Source organism: Dermochelys coriacea, chromosome 8, assembly GCF_009764565.3.
Source record: "Dermochelys coriacea isolate rDerCor1 chromosome 8, rDerCor1.pri.v4, whole genome shotgun sequence".
In the NCBI taxonomy this organism is placed as follows: domain Eukaryota; kingdom Metazoa; phylum Chordata; order Testudines; family Dermochelyidae; genus Dermochelys; species Dermochelys coriacea.
In genome coordinates, this window is record NC_050075.1 from 92,948,975 (window position 1) to 92,969,629 (window position 20,655).

The window sequence follows — 20,655 nt, forward strand, 5'->3', positions numbered from 1 at the left end:
GCTCGGTGTCCCCGTCCGGTTCCCTTCTTTTGACCCTTTGACCGCACTCCTGTCCCTGTTATTTTATTAGTTGTCCCCCGGAATTTTTTGGGTATCTAGGTCCTGTGGATCCCCCTTTTAGGCTGGGGGGGACCCTTTAGCAGTGGACGGGCTTCGCCCGCCCACTTCCCGGATCCCAATAAGACCACTCTCTTGTATTCGCTTCTGACCTCACTCCTGTCCCTGTTTTATCTTTAGTTGTCCCCTATACTTTGGAATCCCGGACCTGTGGATACTCCCCTTAGGCTGGGGGGAGGTCCTTTAGTAGTGGGCGGAAGCTGGATCCCAATAGGACCACTCTCTTATATCTGTGTCAGGACTGACTTTGCCACACCTTCCAGCCATTGATAGGCCCTGAAAACCACCACGGGGGGGGGGGGGGAAGGTTCATGTCCATTAGAAAAGGCTCTTTGATAGAGTACTAGGGCACAACTTGTAGTAGCTTAAGTTATGACTCAAAGATTTCTAGGCAAAAGCATCTAGTCCTTCCTTAGTTGCTTGGTCTGTTATTGAAGCAAGGGGGCAAGCTCTCCTCCTTCTAAGGGAAAATTAACTTTCTTCATAAGCTTCCTTATATCTCAGTGGACAGTCAGTGGTTTTCTATAGCCCCTGTACTGTCCCAGAATCTGTTTATGGGGATGTAGAGGCAGCAAACTTTTCTCAGGCAGGCAGATAGAGAAAGCATTTTGTTCTAGTTGGAGTTAGAGGAGAAGAGAGAGAGGCTCTAAACAATACTTTACATTATCTATCTATGGTTTCACTCAATGAATTGGGCAGTATTTTATGAGCAATGTGATGGAAACAAATATGTTATTAAATTGGTTTTCTTCCTGCTGTTTGATTCACAGCTACAGGACAGAAATATTATGACTCACCTGCTAGTGCTAACTACCTTTCATCAAGCTATAGTGCAAGCTTTTCACAAGAGGGCTGGAGATAAGGTAACTCATGCCAAGTAGATTTTTGGCAGTACTGTTAAACTCTAAAGCAGGGACTCTTGGGACCTTTGAATCCTACTGACGTGAATGTCAAGCCTGAAAGCCTTCCCGAGGACTGAATGATGTTGTTATCTGCAACCACATGTTCCTCATTGACCTTGTCTCTCTGATGTGCTCTCTTCCTATCTACTTCCTTGAGAATGGATGACTTCCAAAAGGAAAGTTTTGTCTCCTTGTCTTTTATTTTGCTGGGTTGCTATTAGTTTGTTGTGGAGATGGTAGTTAGTTTCTGTGGTATGACACATCCACATGCTGCAGACAGCAGATGCAATTAGAACATAAATTACACACACGTAGTGAGTTGGGAGTAGAACTTGGGTGATTCAGTTCCAAACATACAGACCTCCACCACTGAGCGCAAGAGGAACTCCTATAGCTGAAATTAGTAGAGTGTCACTTTATTGTCTCCATGGATGAGCCACTACAGAGCAGCAGCATCCCTACTCATACATACAAAGTGAATATACCACGGCGGTTATAGATGTTCTTGTTTCATTGTTTGACTGTAGGTTTGTGTATGGAGGCTTCTTTGTCTTTGGAATCCTTGGGTGTTTTGGGCCTGTCTGCCTGCAAATGAAGAGGAGCCTCTGTTTAGTCCTTCTGTGAGGGTTTTAGAACTTATTTGAGGGGCTTTGAAATTACAGGAGGACTGTATGTGCTGATCCAGATTCCAAGCCGTGTTGGGCAAGCCACCTAGTTAAATAAGATCACCTGCATATGTGTTCACTTGAATCTAACTATGATGAACTTTTTTGCAGTTAAGAAAAGATTGGTTAAAGACACTTCTGCCCAAACCTTTCTCCTATACAAGGAAATGTGGTAGATCACAATATCCTCCTGCTCAGTTATGGTGCTTACTCTCCTGTCTGGTAAATGGCCTATATTTTTTTTTGCTTAGTTGGTTTTTAATATCTAACTGTGCTTCTCCAAGAAAAGTATGGGTCTCATCTGATTGCTAAAACAGGTGGTGTTTATCTGTTTAAAGCAGAGATGGGCTGTCATGGTTCTATGTGGGTACAACATTGAAAGCTGCCTCCATCCCAGTCACAGGACAGCAAAAATATCCAGAACCAGAACTACCTTCCCCATATCCATGTGGTATGATAGCACCATCTGAAAGTTAACATGGGACAATGCAGGTGGGTTTCTTTCTGGTGAGACGTGGGATGAAGTCTGGGAAGCAGACTCTGAACCTGCATGGAGAATGGTTGCAGATCAGTAGGAAATCCAATATAGACACTTCTATGCCAAAGTCTGCCTTTGAAATACTCGTTAGTTGCTGACATGTTAAACTCGTGATTTTCCCATGTATATTATTTTGCTATTCCTTATAGTGCCTCAGTGCATTTTGTGAGCTCATCACTGTGTTAGATTTTCACCAATCATCTAACAACAGAGGAAGGTGCCAGTTTCTTCATCTCTGGGGAGAATTTAATGGTGTCAGACTTAGACACCAAAGATGATGACCTTCGAATCCAGCTGAAGAAATGTCCTCAGTATGGGCACATTGAACTGCATGGACTCATTATACAGGAAGGAGATATGTTTACCCTTGAGGATTTGCAGTCTTACAAAGTCAGGTAATGCATTCGGGTTCCACCTTTTTTAAAAAAAAACCACCACCAATATCTGCATTGCAAATAATGTTTCTCTTTCAAAAGAATTAACAATGGTTCTGTTTCTCCAATAGAAATATTTGGGAAAAATCATTTTGTCACTAATTTTAGAATGCATTTAGAAAACAGGGCTATCTAAATCGAATACTGTCCAAAAATATACATGACTAGGGGTGTTGGCTTCTTCACCTGTTAGAGGTGAGAACATAAATGTGTTTTATATCATGTCATGTTGTGCAAGACATTTTCACAACTATGCACACATGGGATTTTTTCTTTGTTTATATTCACTAGTGAAGACAATTGTGATTCATGTCGTGGACACATCTCTGTTGCTTACCTCTGAATAATGATCATGATCCAGATCCTCAGCAGGCATAAATCAGTGTAACTCCACTGAATCCAGTGGAGTGATGCTATTTTATGCTGGCTGAGGATCTAGACCAATATGCTAAGATTAAACAGAAGCATCTCACAGGATCATTTGTAAGTGGTGGGCATTGCTAGACCTTAGTCCTTCCCCCCACCTTCTATTTATAGGTTTCTATTTTCACTACTTAATGAATATTACTTTTCATTCTCATTATGTTAAAAGGTACCAGCATGATGATTCAGAAACCCTTGAAGATATAGTCATATTTTCAGCAACAGATGGATTTAACACTGCAGATGGAGTGTTAAGAGTGCAGGTAATAACAAATTCAGCAATGTACTGTACTGAAATATAGTTGGAAAGTATTAATCACATATTGGTTACTTCAGCTCGACTAAGTAGATTTTTAATTTTCATCAATCTTTTTACCAGATTCCTGGAAAGGTTTCTGCTTAGGCTGAGTCTGACTCCCAGGTGAAATGGTTATAAAACAACTCCAGAGGTATTAATGACTGAGGCCCAGATCTTGAAAAGACGTATGCACATGCTTAACTATACACACTAGGAGTAGATCCATTGACATTAATAAGACTGCTCACAGTGTGTGTCTAGCTAAGCATATGTATAAGTCTTTGCAGAATCAGGAGCCTACCTATAGACCAAAATGGGGAAAGACACTTTGGTTTTCTCTCTTCCTAGTAGCTATTTTCTCCTGCTATTGAACCGTCTCAAATCCTGTGTAACAGACACTGCTGCTGCTTTAAAACCAGGGTAGAAATTTACCATAGCCCTTTTAAAATCTATCTTCGAACAGGTAAATGCAGTTGCACTAGAAGCTCAGTTGGCATTTCAAAGGGAATCTTGCCTCATTAAGGAGTGCAAGATTGATGGGTTTGGTGACTGTTATTTGCATGCTTTCTTCTCATCTGGAAAGATTTCCTTTACTGTAATTCTACAAAATACTACTTCATTAGTGAAGTTAGAAAATAGATAACTTGGGTTACATCACATGATCTATCTTCCTTCCTTGGGGTTCTATAGAACAATGAACTTTGGAGTATTGAGTTCTGAATAGAGCTGTTTGAATTTTTCACAGAAAATTTCAATTTTTTGGCAGAAATTCAAAATTAGAAAAATTATGGATGAAAAATGAACTATTTCTGTTTTGGAAATGCTGTCACAGAGCCTTATGGGGACTTGTAGATCATATGCCCTGTGCTCACATTCTCCTTTATAGGCCAGGCTCCCTGGTTGGACTACATATCCCATGATGCACCATGGAGAGAAAGCCCACCATGGTGGGGGAGTGCACCATGGGAGATGTAATTTAGCCAAGGAACCCTGCCCACAGAGGAGAATGAGGATAAAAGAGGGCCAAACTGCAACTCACATGAGTCACCATGGCAGCACAGCCAAATTAAAATATTTAGGTTTTGGGGCATTCTTCCCTCACCCTAGCTCCCCCAATGAAAAATCTAAATTTTTCTGTGGAAAGCAGACCTTTCATGAAAAACTTCGTTCAGTTGAAACCCCCATTTTCTGTTGAATAACATTGATGGACATTTTTTGAATGGCCGCAGGTCTGAAATATAACTGAAAGTGCCATAAGTAATATTAAAGTTTAATATTTTGTCTGAGAAGCTAGATGCCCAGACATAGATGAAGGTGGAGTTAAGGCTGAGAGAATATACCATCAGAGTGGAGGGTAAAATAAAACTAATGACAACGTTGTAGTTTAAAATAAAAAAAAGTTTTGGAAACCCAGGAATTCAGAATTGAAATAAAACTCAAAAGCAATCTAAACTTCTCACCACCTCCCCCCCCCACTAAATTCTCTTCCCTGGTCCCTACCTCATCCTTCAGTAAAAGGCTAAAGTGTTGAAGGAAAGGGAGGTAGAAAATAAGTCTTAAAATGGAAGTGTAGGCTAAGTCTTAACTATTGCATCTCAACCAATTGCTTTATAACATGAAATAATCTTTGTAACCTCCTCTGCACTGTGAGTTTGCTATTCAGGATGCTGATGGAAATGAGATATTTACATAATAGCTTATCAAGATGTTTTTGGTAAAGTTACATTCTAAAGAAAATATTTAATTTTTTTATTTGCACTCTACTTGGAACACATGTTATAGGATTTCATCTAATTGGGGAAACTACCCAGAATTCATTACATCTGTAGGTGGTGCTGGTGGATTTGTTTCCAGCCAACTATGTCCAAAGTTACTGATAGACACCAGTTCCCAGAGTGTCTCAGATGCTGAACATTTGACCATAACAATTAGAATAAACAGCAGCTGATAACCATTATGGATCAAATAACCTTTTCAGAGTGTGAAATGTGCTACATGAATATATCTGAGAGGCATCAGTTTATTACTTGCTTGTTAGATGAGCTCCCCCATAGGAGTGATAGAGGAAATAAGGTTGTTGTTAGAACAAAATCTAGGCCAACACTGCTTTTTGGACTTTGAACTATACATGAAAATATCTCTCCTCTCCCTCCCCTACTCATTCTTTCAAGATTATACCAGTTAATGATAAGCCCCCAGACCTACAGGCAGGATTAAAATCAAGACTGGAGTGTCCGGAGGGAGGATACATCGTTATCACCACAGAATACCTTTATGCAACATTTCTGATAGTGATGAGACAAAATTGATGTACATGATTGCCCGTGGTCCAGCGCATGGGGTGATTCAAAAGAGACGATTCATGGTGGATAAATTATCCCAGCTAGATGTCACTCAGAGATTGATCACTTACATACATACTGGTAGGTTTCAGAGTAGCAGCCGTGTTAGTCTGTATTCGCAAAAAGAAAAGGAGTACTTGTGGCACCTTAGAGACCAACAAATTTATTAGAGCATAAGCTTTCGTGAGCTACAGCTCACTTCATAGGTACAATTCTGATTTTCACAGTTTGCTTGTTCCTTATTAAGTGCTACCTCTATATTTTTTTATTACTAAATGCCACCACAACTATGGATTTTTGTATTATGGTCTGTTTCTATTTTTTTTATTATAAGCCTTCTTATCAAGAGGTCTATAACTCTGTGATTAAAACTTGCTTGAGACTGGAACCTGTTGTCAAAGAAGATTTGGCTCTTTCCAGCTGGTTAGATTGTATTTTGGTTAGTCCTCTCTTGGACTCCTATTTTAGGGCCAGATTGTGTTACCTTCATTCACCTTGATTATAGTGCATGTTTGTGTAGAGACATACTATCACAACAGCTTGACACAGGTATCTCATAGGTGTCTGAAACAAACATTTAATCACCTGCTAATGTGGGTGAAACAATTTTGATACATTGGGTAGAAACAAACTATTTGTTGAGCCCTAGACCTGCCCTGTGCCACTTTCACTGAGTTACCTGGGCACCACAGCACACGTTGAGTTAAGGGTGGAATAGCCGCCTGAATTGTCCTCGTCTTTACTGTTTTGAGTCAAACCAATATTTTGAATGTTAAATTTTCAGTGCAATTCTCTCCTGCACCTTTTCTGATTTTACTTTAAAACTGTGTTTGTATATACTAATGAATATTAGAAGAAGTCTCCATCAACCCCCTTTCTTGTGCAGTTTCGGTTGCAATAAAGAACATCAAAAGACTGTCTTTTAAAATAGGTTTCAGAGTAGCAGCCGTGTTAGTCTGTATTCGCAAAAAGAAAAGGAGTACTTGTGGCACCTTAGAGATTTACAAATTTATTTGAGCATAAGCTTTCGTGAGCTACAGCTCACTTCATCGTTGCATCCAATGAAGTGAGCTGTAGCTCACGAAAGCTTATGCTCAAATAAATTTGTTAGTCTCTAAGGTGCCACAAGTACTCCTTTTCTTTTAAAATACTTTAATTTCGGTAGAAAAAATCCTTATTTCTCACTTTTTTTTTTGCTTTTATGTCCAGATACATTATCATTCAATTCCTCCTGCACAGCAGCAAGAATGCTACTGTTGTACAGACTTCAAGCATAGCAGATTATTGTTCATGCCATCAGCCTGGAGCAGAACACTACTTCAATACATTAATCTTTCTTTCAAGTTCAAAACCACCTGCTTTCCCCGCTCCTCCTCCCCCACCCTGTGACTGTAGCAGCCCTTGCAATAAGAGACTGCTTTCTCTGTTGCTCTGCTCTTTTTCCCAAGAACACTGCTATTCATCCTATGGGCAGAATGGGCTCTCGAAATATTGGCAGTTGCACACTAGCATTCTGTATGCTCATCCTGGTGGGTACTGTTTTGTCAGTAGATGCCTCCTAGTGATTGTTCATAGATTCATAGATACTAAGGTCAGAAGGGACCATTCTGATCATCTAGTCCGACCTCCTGCACAGCACAGGCCACAGAATCTCACCCACCCACTCCTACGAAAAACCTCACCTATGTCTGAGCTATTGAAGTCCTCAAATCGTAGTTTAAAGACTTCAAGGAGCAGAGAAGCCTCCCCCAAGTGACCCATGCCCCATGCTACAGAGGAAGGCAAAAAACCTCCAGGGCCTCTCCAATCTGCCCTGGAGGAAAATTCCTTCCCAACCCCAAATATGGCAATCAGCTAAACCCTGAGCATATGGGCAAGATTCACCAGCCAGATACTACAGAAAATTCTTTCCTGGGTAACTCAGATCCCATCTATCTAATATCCCATCTCAGGGGATTCGTCCTATTTACCCTGAATATTTAAAGATCAATTACTTACCAAAATCACATTATCCCATCATACCATCTCCTCCATAAACTTATTGAGTAGAATCTTAAAACCAGATAGATCTTTTGCCCCCACTGCTTCCCTTGGAAGACTATTCCAAAACTTCACTCCTCTGATGGTTAGAAACTTTTGTCTAATTTCAAGTCTAAACTTCCTGGTGGCCAGTTTATACCCATTTGTTCTTGTGTCCACATTGGTGCTGAGCTGAAATAATTCCTCTCCCTCTCCTGTATTTATCCCTCTGATATATTTATAGAGAGCAATCATATCTCCCCTCAACCTTCTTTTAGTTAGGCTAAATAAGCCAAGCTCCTTAAGTCTCCTTTCATAAGACAAGTTTTCCATTCCATTATTGTTAAATAATATATCTCCACCTTGAAATCCGCTGCAGCAAGCCTTTATGGAAGTAGGGGTCTTTTGTGTTCTCTTGAATTTTCTGACACTGTGTTCTATGAGATCCCTTAGTTGTTGGGATTTTTTTTAACCCTTTTCTATAGTTAAGGATAAAGCTGTTTTTGAGAATATTGGCCTATCTGAAATGAAAAACTGTAACCTGTTAGTTGATAAAGCCCACCCAGTCTAGAGAAATGAATCCTGCTTATATACTGCTATTATTTTAGTACAGTATGGTACATACAATTTTTTTTAAGGATGGGCAATAAAATTCCACTTATAATGTTTTCTATGTGTGGCACTTATTGCCTGTTGTACTCAACAGAAGACTTTTGTTATAAAAAGGATTTGTGCACTGCACAGAGTTAGATATCAGATTTCCAGCCTCCCCACAGTGGACTGTGTTGTGTAGGGCTGGTCAAAAATTTTCTGTTGAAACTGATTTTAAACAGAAAACTAGGTTTCTGACCAAACGAAATTTTTAGGAAAAAAGGTGTGTGAGTTCTGTAGAAAATTTAAAAAAAAATTTTTTTGGTCAAAACACTGAACTATTTCAATTTTGGATACATTTTTCAGTGTTGGATTTTCTGTCAAAAATTCGAACATTTCTGTGGAAAGTTTAGATGAAAAGAATTTTTTGGGGCCTCTGTCAAAATCTTGTGAAGGGACACAGTGAGAACACATTTTTTGGACCTGTATTTTAGACATTCCTGACTCCATTTGTTTTCTTGCGGCTCTAGACCATGACTGAGAAACCAGACATCTGAGGTGTGTTCCTGGCTTTGTCACAGACCTTTATCCTGTGTGACGTTAGACCTAATTTTTTTAAGTATCTACTAATTTTGGGTGCATCCATTTTTTGCGTGCAGACATTCAGTTGAAGTCCCGTATGTTCTGACTTTGAGAGATGGTGAGCATCCACAATTTCACTTCATTCAGAACTGTGGGTGCTCAACATCTCTGAAAATCAGAGAAAAACTAGCTGATGATATGGAAAGCTTATCTCTCAAACTCTTTGACTCTGTTCTTCCATCTGTAAAATGGAAATGATAATACAGGACTTCCTTACCTGACAGGCTTGTTGTGATGTTTAATGCGTTAAAGTATGCAAAGAGCTTTGAGTTCCTCACACCGAAGATGCTATAAATGGGATAATACTATGCACTATTTCATGTGTTATTCTAGTATTAACTTTCCAGTAATATAGCAAACCTGTAAGATATGTGGGAGAGCATTAAATGGCATCACTTAGGGGTCTGTTGAGCTGGTCTTTTAAATTTGATGGCTGTTATGAGACTGAATTTTATTTGACAATCAAATCTAAAACATTTCCAAATACACACAAGTTCCTTTGTTTTTTGCTCCAAAGTCCTCAGCCTTTGAAGATACTTGATTGATAGCTTGTTTTAAAAGGAAAGATCAGATGATCTTTTCTACTCTTCTTGTATGCTCTTCTGTGAGTGTGATTTCAGTATCTCTATTCTCTGTTTCTTTCTAGGAGGTGAAATAGGACATAGTCCTTGTGTGGCCATCTTGACCCTCATTGTCTCATATGAAGAGGCTACTAGTTGTTGTTTTAATAAAGCTCTCCCTCCATCATTACCTCTTTACACCAGTCTCCCCGTCTATGATCTGAACATCACAGACCTCCCCATGAACAACCAACGTCCCACCATTCATCTGGGTATGTTTCCTAAAACCGTTTCACATTTCAGTGTATTCAACCTGAACTTCCGGACTATAATTTTTTCCAGATTATAATTCAGAAAGTAGATTTCTCGCCCACCGCAGCCTACTCTGGTTTGGAGTTACTGTGGATGACACCAGAATACACACTGAAAGCTTGGAAGTGCTGTTCTGTACCCTAGGTTGTAAAGTTTTTCATGACACAGGATGGAGAGCTGTGCTGTCATAAACCTCATTGCACAGGACCCAATAGACATGGAATGCTTCTGTTCAGAGATTAGTCATGCTATCAAAACCATTTGACTAATCGGTAAACTGAGCTATCTGCTGCTTCGCAGACAATGTAGTATTTGCTTTTTGGTTTGCCTCCATGCATTGCTAAAAAATTTGGATCCTTCACAATTAGGATTTGAAGTATAGACAGCATCTGATCCAATTTATCCCATTCTTTTTGCCAGTGCAAGAAACACTGACAGGTTAGAGAAAATACTTAATTTAGCTATGTCTTTCTAGTTTACTTCTCAAAATATTAAACATTCTGAAGTTAATAAAACCCTACATACCACAGGGATGAGGTATCTATAACATTAATCTGCTTTTTCAAGTTAATTACAATAGGCCAGATACTGCTGTTTTTAGGCAAAACGTTTCCTGAAGGCAATGGGAGTTTGCCTGAGTAAGGCCTGCAGGATCAGGCCCAATTTTATTATTTGCCCTACTGTTTAAAAGTAGCATTTCAACATGATTAAAAAATGGCATTTCAGCACCTATGTGAAATACAGAACACTGAGGGCTAAATTGTGGACAATATTGTAGCTTGTGGCCTCTTCTCTTTGCACTGCTCAGGTGACGTAAAGGGGCTGGATTCTGGCTGTAGCTGGGCAGTGGAGCATTCCTATTTGTGGAAAAGAACGCTCTGCTGGTGTAAAGCTGCTGAAGCTGGCTCTTTTACCAATCACTGCCCCAGTGAGACAGGAGGAGTGCTCTGTCATGCTAGCTGAGTTATTTTAGAGCCACCTCAAGGCTCTAACAGATGCCAGGGCCAGATGCACAGAAGTAGGACTCCAACCCAATATTCTGAACAGAGTTTGGATTTAGGGCAGAATTGTGGCCTGTGGCTTTAAGCCACTGTGCAGCAGTAGAGATGGTAATTGGCAGTCACTGTGCCGGGTCAGGCACTAGGCCTGCAGCGGGCCCCAGAGTAGAGCATATAGTGGCAACTGCTTCTAAAACTTTTTAGTAGCTTCAGCATGGGCTTGCCCTGTCTGTCCATGCTCCCAGTGGATTTCTAGCATGGCTGTCAGCATTATGGTATCAGGGAGCTCAGTGATAGGTACTGTGTGTATACTCTGCATGGTCACACAAAATGGGAGAAGACTTACTCTTCCCTCACCTTGTACATCTGGACAGGCTAGGTACAGTCTAGTCCTAAGTGACTGCTCCATTTGGAAAACATGAGTGAAGAAACTAGAGTAGGACAGGTTAGAAGTCAGAAAGCCTGAATGAGAATAGATATAGACACGGATTCAAAAATCCACATCTGGATTTGAAACTTCGCAAAGCTTTTGAGACCCTGTGCTCTTTGAGTCAGGTCCATCTCTAGAATAGAGTTAATCAGAAATTACCCATGTCAATTCTGACTATATATATATATATATATATATATATATATATATATATATATATATATATATATAAAGATTCCTCCTCAGTGGATCCTTTAAAACCACCAGATAAGAGCAGGTGATTAACTACTATGCTTTCATAGCCTAGATCTCTGATAATGATTACTGGCAATCTCCAGTTATAACAAGGGTGATGTACGTTTGGTGCTGCAATGTTATTCTGTGCAATGGTGGTTATTCTGCTCATTTTCCAGGGAAATCATTTTCCTGTCTCTCTTTTTTTTGTTCTCAAATGAGTGCTTAAAGACGTTCCTTTCAAAGATGTGTGCTGGCAAATCACAATACCACTGAGGAAGGAAGGTCCGTAGCTCCAGTTGGAGGAAGAAACTTGGAAAAATGGAGTTGGTGCGGAAGAGTGAACAAGGTCACTGGTGACAGTGCTCTGCTCCATCTGTGCAGGAACACACTTAGCAGAAGTATTTCAGCAACATGATATTTTGGAACTCCCTTTAATTTGTCATATTATTTTAATTCCTTTTTTTGTTTTTTAAATTATTATTCATTTCTTTGGTTGCATTTGCTAATGAAACCCAAACACTTCATTGCTCAGTAATTCAACTTGGCTGACCCATTAAATGGAGAAATTAAATGCTATTCTCACTGTTAACCTGGGAATCCGTTAATGCAGGAATCATTCTCCTCTCATGGGAGAAAGGAGCATAGTCTAGTGAGTAGAGCAGGAGAAGTCAGTGGTACTCAGCACTTCTGAAAATCAGGCCCTAGGCGCCTTTAACTGAAATAGGGAAGAAACCAAAATTAGTGGACATGTCTGAAAAAGTTGACCTTCCAATCTCTGTAGCTTTGTTTCTCTTTTTGTAAAATAGGCATAAAAATTACTTAATTTACAGAGGTTTAAGAGCTCAGTCCAGCAAAGCATTTAAGCACGTGCTTACCTTTAAGTATGTGAGCAGATTCCAAAGGGACTACTCACATGCTTATAGTTAAACATGTGCTTAAATGCAATTCTGGAGCAGGGTCTAATTTATTTCTGTTTATAGAAGGCTTTGCAAACTTTGGATGAAGGACACGATAAAAGTGTAAATTAGAGTTGGTTAGAAATTTTTCATCAGTGTTTTGGTTTTGGTTATTTTTTCCTACTCCTTTTTGTCCAGGTCTAGTACAAACTAAATAATGATACTAAATATAAAACTAACCTCACTGCAACAGCAAGGTTGAGATACTGAGCAAACAAAGATCAGAAAATTCTGAAAGTTTAAGATTTCTATTGCAACATTAACCTGTCCCATTGAATTGCATATTATAATACACAGGTAATAATTGAAATTACTCCTGGAAAATACTACAAAATTTAAGATTATCATTTTTTAAAATTAAATTCTATGGATTTCTTTTCTTTAAAGAAATAATTGTTATAGAGTCCTATTGAGTTTTCCTGTGTCACACCACCCTACCTGAGGTCAAAATTTGGACCACTGAACTTTTCTTCATATGACTATTTGTTTTTTTTTTCATTTCCCTGTTAATGACAGCTATAAAACCAGCCAATTTAAAAGTTTCTAGCTTTGGCTTATTTTGAGTTAAGCAAATACAATTTAAGGGGGGAATTTTATTTTTCATGTTTGTGGAGCTCAAAAATACCTGAAATGATCATAATCAAACTTTCCAAAAGGAGTTTTTACCTTTTGGACCACCATCAAACATGGGAAAAGTTCAGCTATGAAAAAAGGTTGTTTAAGCTTCTGTCTCCTGATTCTCCATTGCATTCCTTCAATTGTCTGCCAGTGTAACTCTGCATCAGAATCAAACGCCATTGATTTCAGCAAACAGTTGAGAATCAGGCCCATGGTATTTATGAGTTGTTGGCTTTCAGTTCTTGAGAAGGGGCAGGGACTTCTCTATGGCATGTTGAAGAGGATGTCAGTTAAATCTGTGAATAGCCACAGCTGGATGCCAGCACAATGGGGAAGATTTGCTTTGATGTTTGTTTCTTTACATTGATGTTTCTCCCAACCTCCCCCACATACACAGATGCACATCACCCTTTACCATCCCTTTTGAAAATTCTTGCTGAGTCCTTCTTCAACTATTCTACAGGGCACAAGTCCTGAGGGCCTGAGAAGTGGAAGGAGTGGTAGATACGCTGGAGGGTAGGGATAGGATACAGAGGGACCTAGACAAATTAGAGGATTGGGCCAAAAGAAATCTGATGAGGTTCAATAAGGACAAGTGTAGAGTCCTGCACTTAGGGCAGAAGAATCCCATGCTACAGACTAGGGACCGAATGGCTAAGCAGCAGTTCTGCAGAAAAGGACCTAGGAGTTTCAGTGGATGAGAAGCTGGATATGAGTCAACAGTGTGCCCTCATTGCCAAGAAGGCTAACGGCATTTTGAGCTGTATAAGTAGGGGCATTGCCAGCAGATCAAAGGACATGATCTTTCCCCTCTAGTCGACATTGGTGAGGCCTCATCTGGAGTACTGTGTCCAGTTTTGGGCCCCACACTACAAGAAGGATGTGGAAAAATTGGAAAGCATCCAGTGGAGGGCAACAAAAGTGATAAGGGGACTGGAACACATGACTTATGAGGAGAGGCTGAGGGAACTGGGATTGTTTAGTCTGCAGAAGAGAAGAATGAGGGGGGATTTGATAGCTGCTTTCAACCTCCTGAACTGGGGTTCCAAAGAGGATGGATCTAAACTGTTCTCAGTTGTAGCAGATGACAGAACAAGGAGTAATGGTCTCAAGTTGCAGTGGGGGAGGTTTAGGTTGGATATTAGGAAAAAGTTTTTCACTCGGAGGGTGGTGAAGCACTGGAATGTGTTAACTAGGGAGGTGGAGGAATCTTCTTCCTTTGAGGTTTTTAAGGTCAGGCTTGATAAAGCCCTGGCTGGGATGATTTAGTTGGTGTTGGTCCTGCTTTGAGCAGGGGGTTGGACTAGATGACCTCCTGAGGTCCCTTCCAACCCTGATATTCTATGATTCTATGAAGTGCTGAGTACTCTCAATCCTCTGTGGCTTCATTGGGACTTCTGGCTACTCATTCAGTTTCAAAAAAATGAGTTTGCATCCATTGCTGTGCTCCCTTTTCCCTTCCTGCAACCTCTCACTGTGCTTTCAGTTCCATCCTGCCCCCTTGCTAACTTCCTAAATCCCATTTCTGGCTGTGTCGTCATGGGCAGCTCTGCTTCTGTGCTGGGCTTCAGCTCTGTTCAGTTTTTCCTGTGCTCTGTTGCTTCTCTTGTGAGAGGTGCACTGTGGTCCTACTCTGAGCGTGGACCTGTATGTGGTGGTGTGATTTGAGATGAGAAATCAGCACTCCCACAAGATCTTCCAAAAGAACAGTTCTTAGCAGTAGGGAATTTAGAGGCAGGCTAGATACTACAATGATAGGCATGCTACAAATGCCTAGATATATCAGCTGGAGGAGGGTGGTTCAGAGGGGCCAAGTGGGGAGTCAATTCAGACCTCAGTCCCATAATAATATTGACACTAACTGGCACACTGAACTGTGCACATTGCTACAAGTTTGTGGTTTCAAACTCTGCCAGCACTGTGAGAAGACAATTTAACCTCTGGCATCAACTAAATATGGGCAGAGATACAAGCCAGTGCAGTAGTGCTGATTAATGCATCCTGGGGGGATTTAGTGAGGCACTTGGCGCTACTCACCTAAGAAGTGCATTAGCTGGCATGAAGGCTCCACTTGGCGTGTCCAGTCATAAATATAAACCATGTTTCTTAAAAAAGTCAGGTCTTGCCCATATATCGTAGAATCATAGAAATGTAAGGCTGGAAGGGATCCTGTGAATCATCAAGTCCAGCCCCCTGTGCTGAGGCAGGATCTAGAAAATCAGATGATCTCTGACAGGTGTTTGTCTAACCTGTTCTTAAACAACCTCCAGTGATGGGGATTCCACAAGCTCCCTTGGGAGCCTAGTCTTGAGCTTAACTACCTTTATAGTTAGAAAGGTTTTCCTAATATGAAACCTAAATTTCCCTTACTGCAGATTGAGCCCATTACTGCTTGTTCTACCTTCAGTGGACATGGAGAACAATTGATCACTGTCCTCTTTATAACAGCTCTAAACATATTTGAAGACTGTTATCAGGTCCCCCTTCAGTTTTCTTTTCTCAAGACTAAACATGCCCAGTTTTTAAAATCTTTCCTCAGAGGTCAGGTTTTCTAAACCTTTTACCATTTTTGTTGCTCTCCTCTGGACTCGCTCCAGTTTGTCCACATCTTTCCTAAAGTGTGGCGCCCAGAATAGGAAACAGTGCTCCACTTGAGGTCTCACTAATGCTGAGTATAGCAGGACAATTGCCTCCTCATCTTACATACAACATTCTGATTAATGCACCTCAGAATATTAGCCTATTTTACAACTGCATCATATTGTTGACTCATACTCAATTTGTGATCCACGATAATCCCCAGATCCTCTTCAGCAGTACTACCACCTAGCCAATAATTCCCCATTTTGTAGTTGTGTGTTTGATTTTTCCTTCTTACATTTAGTATTTTGCACTTGTTTTAATTGAATTTCATCTTGTTGATTTCAGAACAATTCTCTAAATTGTCAAGGTCTTTTTGAGTTCTGATCTTGTCTACTAAAGTGCTTGCAACCCTTCCCAGCTTGGTGTCATCTGCATATTGTATGAACACACTCTCCACTCCAATATCCAAGACATTAATGATAGTATTGAATAGTACTGGACCCAGGACTGACCCTGGCAGGACCCCATCTCACTTTGACAACTTTGACAACTAACCATTGATAGATTGTATACTTAAAGAGTAGTTTTCAACCAGTTGTGCCCTTTCATAGTAACTTTGGTCAGAGCCAAGGGTTAGGTCCTTAACTGGTTCTGCTCTGTGCAGCTGACATTACATTTATATGCCATATGGAACTCTATTCCAAACAGGGTACAGCGCTCTCCTCTTAGCCACTCTATAATATGTTACAAGATCCATTTAAAGTATTATATCATCATTTTTTTCTGGTTATGTACATTTTAAATAAAACAGCATGTTAAACAGCAGGATGTTACTTTGGATCATAAAATCTATTCATCTAGATTATATTTCTCCTAGTTTGTTTATGAAGCTGTCATGTGGGACTGTGTCAAAAGCCTTCTCAAAATCAAGATCTATCACATCTACTGCTTCCCCTCCTCCACTAGGCCAGTAATCCTGTCAAAGAAGGAAATTTGGTTGGTTTGGCATGATTTTTTCTTGACAAATCCAGGTTGTCAATTACTTATATCCCTATTATTCTCTAGGTGCTTACAAATTGATTTGTTCCAGTAGCTTTCCAGATATCGAAGGTAGGCTGACTGGCCTATAATTCTGAGATTCCTCTTTTTTCCCTGTTTTAATTATAAGAACTATGTTTGCCCTTCTCCAGTCCTCTGGGACCTCACCCATCCTCCATGAGTTCTTGAAGATAATTGCTAAGTGCCAAGTCTACTTCAGCTAATTCCTTAAGTACCCTAAGATGAATTTCATCAGGCTCTGCCAACTTGAATATATCTAACTTATCTGGGGTTAACTGGGGTGACAGTGGACGAGAAGCGGGGTGACAGTGGACGAGAAGCTGGATATGAGTCAGCAGTGTGCCCTTGTTGCCAAGAAGGCCAATGGCATTTTGGGATGTATAAGTAGGGGCATAGCGAGCAGATCGAGGGACGTGATCGTTCCCCTCTATTCGACACTGGTGAGGCCTCATCTGGAGTACTGTGTCCAGTTTTGGGCCCCACACTACAGGAAGGATGTGGATAAATTGGAAAGAGTACAACGAAGGGCAACGAAAATGATTAGGGGTCTAGAGCACATGACTTATGAGGAGAGGCTGAGGGAGCTGGGATTGTTTAGTCTGCAGAAGAGAAGAATGAGGGGGGATTTGATAGCTGCTTTCAACTACCTGAAAGGGGGTTTCAAAGAGGATGGCTCTAGACTGTTCTCAATGGTAGCAGATGACAGAACGAGGAGTAATGGTCTCAAGTTGCAATGGGGGAGGTTTAGATTGGATATTAGGAAAAACTTTTTCACTAAGAGGGTGGTGAAACACTGGAATGCGTTACCTAGGGAGGTGGTAGAATCTCCTTCCTTAGAGGTTTTTAAGGTCAGGCTTGACAAAGCCCTGGCTGGGATGATTTAACTGGGACTTGGTCCTGCTTTGAGCAGGGGGTTGGACTAGATGACCTTCTGGGGTCCCTTCCAACCCTGATATTCTATGATTCTATGATTCTATGATTCTATCTAATTATCTTATTGTGATGGTGCACCCTATAAGCTTTATGGAAATATACTTATGAATGAATATATGACATAACTGGAATATGTTTTATGCTACATATGCCATATAGCATATCTCTGTAAAGGTTTTGATCTACTGGATCTATTAATCCTATATGTGTGCATGTATCGGTTTTATATTCAAAGTTATGAATATTGTCTGTGTACTTGCTTGATTTTTAAGTAGCCTTAGTAAAGCATTTGGTTAGCTTCTTTAGAAAGGAATTTGCAAGTTAAGTGCCCAATCAAGAAACATTTAATACACAATGGATCTTGGAAGGCTCCAATCCACATAAGACATCTTCCTGGAGAAATTCAATTTAGCATGTGGGTGATGGCTGCTGCCTGTAAAAACTGAGTAATGCAGGGACATGTGACTTGCCCATGTGACTCCAAAACTCCATTTTGTAGCTGGATTCTACACAGGGGGAGGGAGGGGTGTCTACCTACAAGAGCAAGTCTATCTAAACCCCTGGGAGGCCCCTCTATTTTGTCTTCAGCTTGCTCAAGAGATAGCCTCTCTTGGGGTGTGAGTGATAGCTGGACCCAGACTAGAAGGATACTAGTCTGTAAAAGGAAGCTCACTGGAATTGCTTTGAGGATGAAGTTTTATCTGTATTCAGTTTTCTTAGACATAGACTTTGTGTTCTATTTTATTTTGCTTAGTAATTCACTTTGTTCTGTCTGTTACTACTTGGAACCACTTAAATCCTACTTTCTGTATTTAATAAAATCACTTTTTACTTATTAATTAACCCAGAGTATGTATTAATACCTGGGGGGGGGGGCAAACAGCTGTGCATATCTATCAGTGTTATAGAGGGTGAACAATTTATGAGTTTACCCTGTATAAAGTTTATACAGGGTAAACTCATAAATTGTTCACCCTCTATAACACTGATAGAGAGATATGCCCAGCTGTTTGCCCCCCCCCCAGGTATTAATACATACTCTGGGTTAATTAATAAGTAAAAAGTGATTTTTATTAAATATTAATTTATAATTAATTTAATTTATTAAACTTTATACAGGATAAAATGGATTTATTTGGGGTTTGGACCTCATTGCGAGTTGGGCATCTGAGTGTTAAAGACAGGAACACTTCTTAAGCTAAAAGAACAGGAGTACTTGTGGCACCTTAGAGACTAACACATTTATTTGAGCATAAGCTTTCATTGGCTACAGCCCACTTCATCAGATGCATGGAATGGAACATATAGTAAGAAGATATACACAGAGAATATGAAAAGGTGGAGTAAGAGGCTAATTAATTAAGATGAGCTATTATCAGGAGAAAAAAAACTTTTGTAGTTTAAGCCTAAAGCTGTTAGGGGACGTGGTTCCGACCTGGGTCTGGGTTTGCAGCAGGCTAGTGGGTCTATCTCAGACCAGGGAGGGCTCTGAAGTCCCAGCTGGGAGGGCAGGGAAAGCAGGGGCAGAAGTAGTCTTGGCATATCAGTTGGCAGCCCCAAGGGGGTTTCTGTGATCCAACCCGTCACACTTATTTAATGTGTTCTTTCCCTATTTTGCCTTGAGATTTTCCCTCCTTGTTGTTAATATTGTTTGTGTTGAGTATCCGGTTGCCATTAAGCTTTTTAGTGAAGACTTAAGAAAAATAGGCATTAAACACCTCAGCTTTCCTGATGTCATCAGTCATTAGCTCTCCTTCTTACTAAATAGAGAACCTACACTTTCCTTTGTCTTTCTCTTGCTCCTAATGTATTTAAAGAACCTCTTCTTATTGCTGTTTATGTTCCTTGCTAGGTATAACTCATTTTGTGTCTTAGCCTTTCTGATTTTGTCCCTATGTGCTTGTGCTATTCATTTGTATATATATTAAAGAATTATTTTCAGAAATCATATATGCATGTGTAGTTTTTGCAATTATTTTAATATGTATGTTTATTTAAATAAATCCTCATAGTACATAGCAAAGGAAAAGTATAGTTTTAAAAACAAACAAAATAATAAACCTAAATAGACCTCGTAGACCTGATCTAAAATGACTCTTCAGTTAATTTATTAAGACTTCCTGGCTACCATTTCCCTTACTTTCTTTTTTTCTAGAGGGCTTGCTACAGCCCTCGCTCCATGGGGGAGCTACAGCCCCTCCTACAAGTTGGCCAGGAGTAGATGGAGCCTGAATTCCAGCTCCCTAACCCACCGGCCATCTCATTTCAGAGGGGGAGGTAACCCGCTATTGGTATAGACCTGATACCAGACTGTTCCCCTTTGGAGAAAGGGAGGAACCAGGTAGGGATTTGAGCCTCTGAAAGTCCCAATTCTCTCCCTATTCTGCTCCTGGGGCAGAGAGCTATGCACTGCCCTTTGCTAACACTCTCACGCTAACCCAATAGTAATAAATATCATCATCCCCTTACAAACAGCTACTCCTATGGTTGACGGATCCTGTATTAATCGACTGCCCGGGCAGTTGTTGGTACTTGGTAATTTTTTGGTTTGATCAATTAACCAGATGTCGATAACTGATGCAACTAAGCGATTTGTTCCAAATAGTTAGAATAATGCTGACTTGGCTTTTCTCAGGACGCATGTTCTTAGTGGATGAGGGGTCTTCAGAATGTATCAATTTGGAATATCTGAATGCCTCAGATAAGGACACCATCCCTGAGGAACTAACCTTCTTCTTGGAGACAAACCCTCAGTATGGTTACCTAGAAGACACACTTCCCTTACCTGGCTATGAAAAAAGCAATGCTGGAATCAATATAAGCGAGTTACAGACTTTTTGTGATGTATTCCTGATAATAAAGGGACTTATTGGAGTTTAATGTGGTAAAAGATTATTGGGTAATGCTTCACAACTGGTTATATAATGATGGGTATTGGTAGGAGAGAGAGAGAACATCTTGAGGAAATACAGTGCAGCAAGTGGCTTCTAGTTAGCTA

The 20,655-nt window shown here is 40.2% G+C and overlaps 1 pseudogene; it reads left to right on the forward strand.

Moving 5' to 3' along the window:
- LOC119860524 overlaps nucleotides 1-20,655 on the forward strand; it is a 114,868-nt pseudogene that overhangs the window by 16,124 nt on the left and 78,089 nt on the right.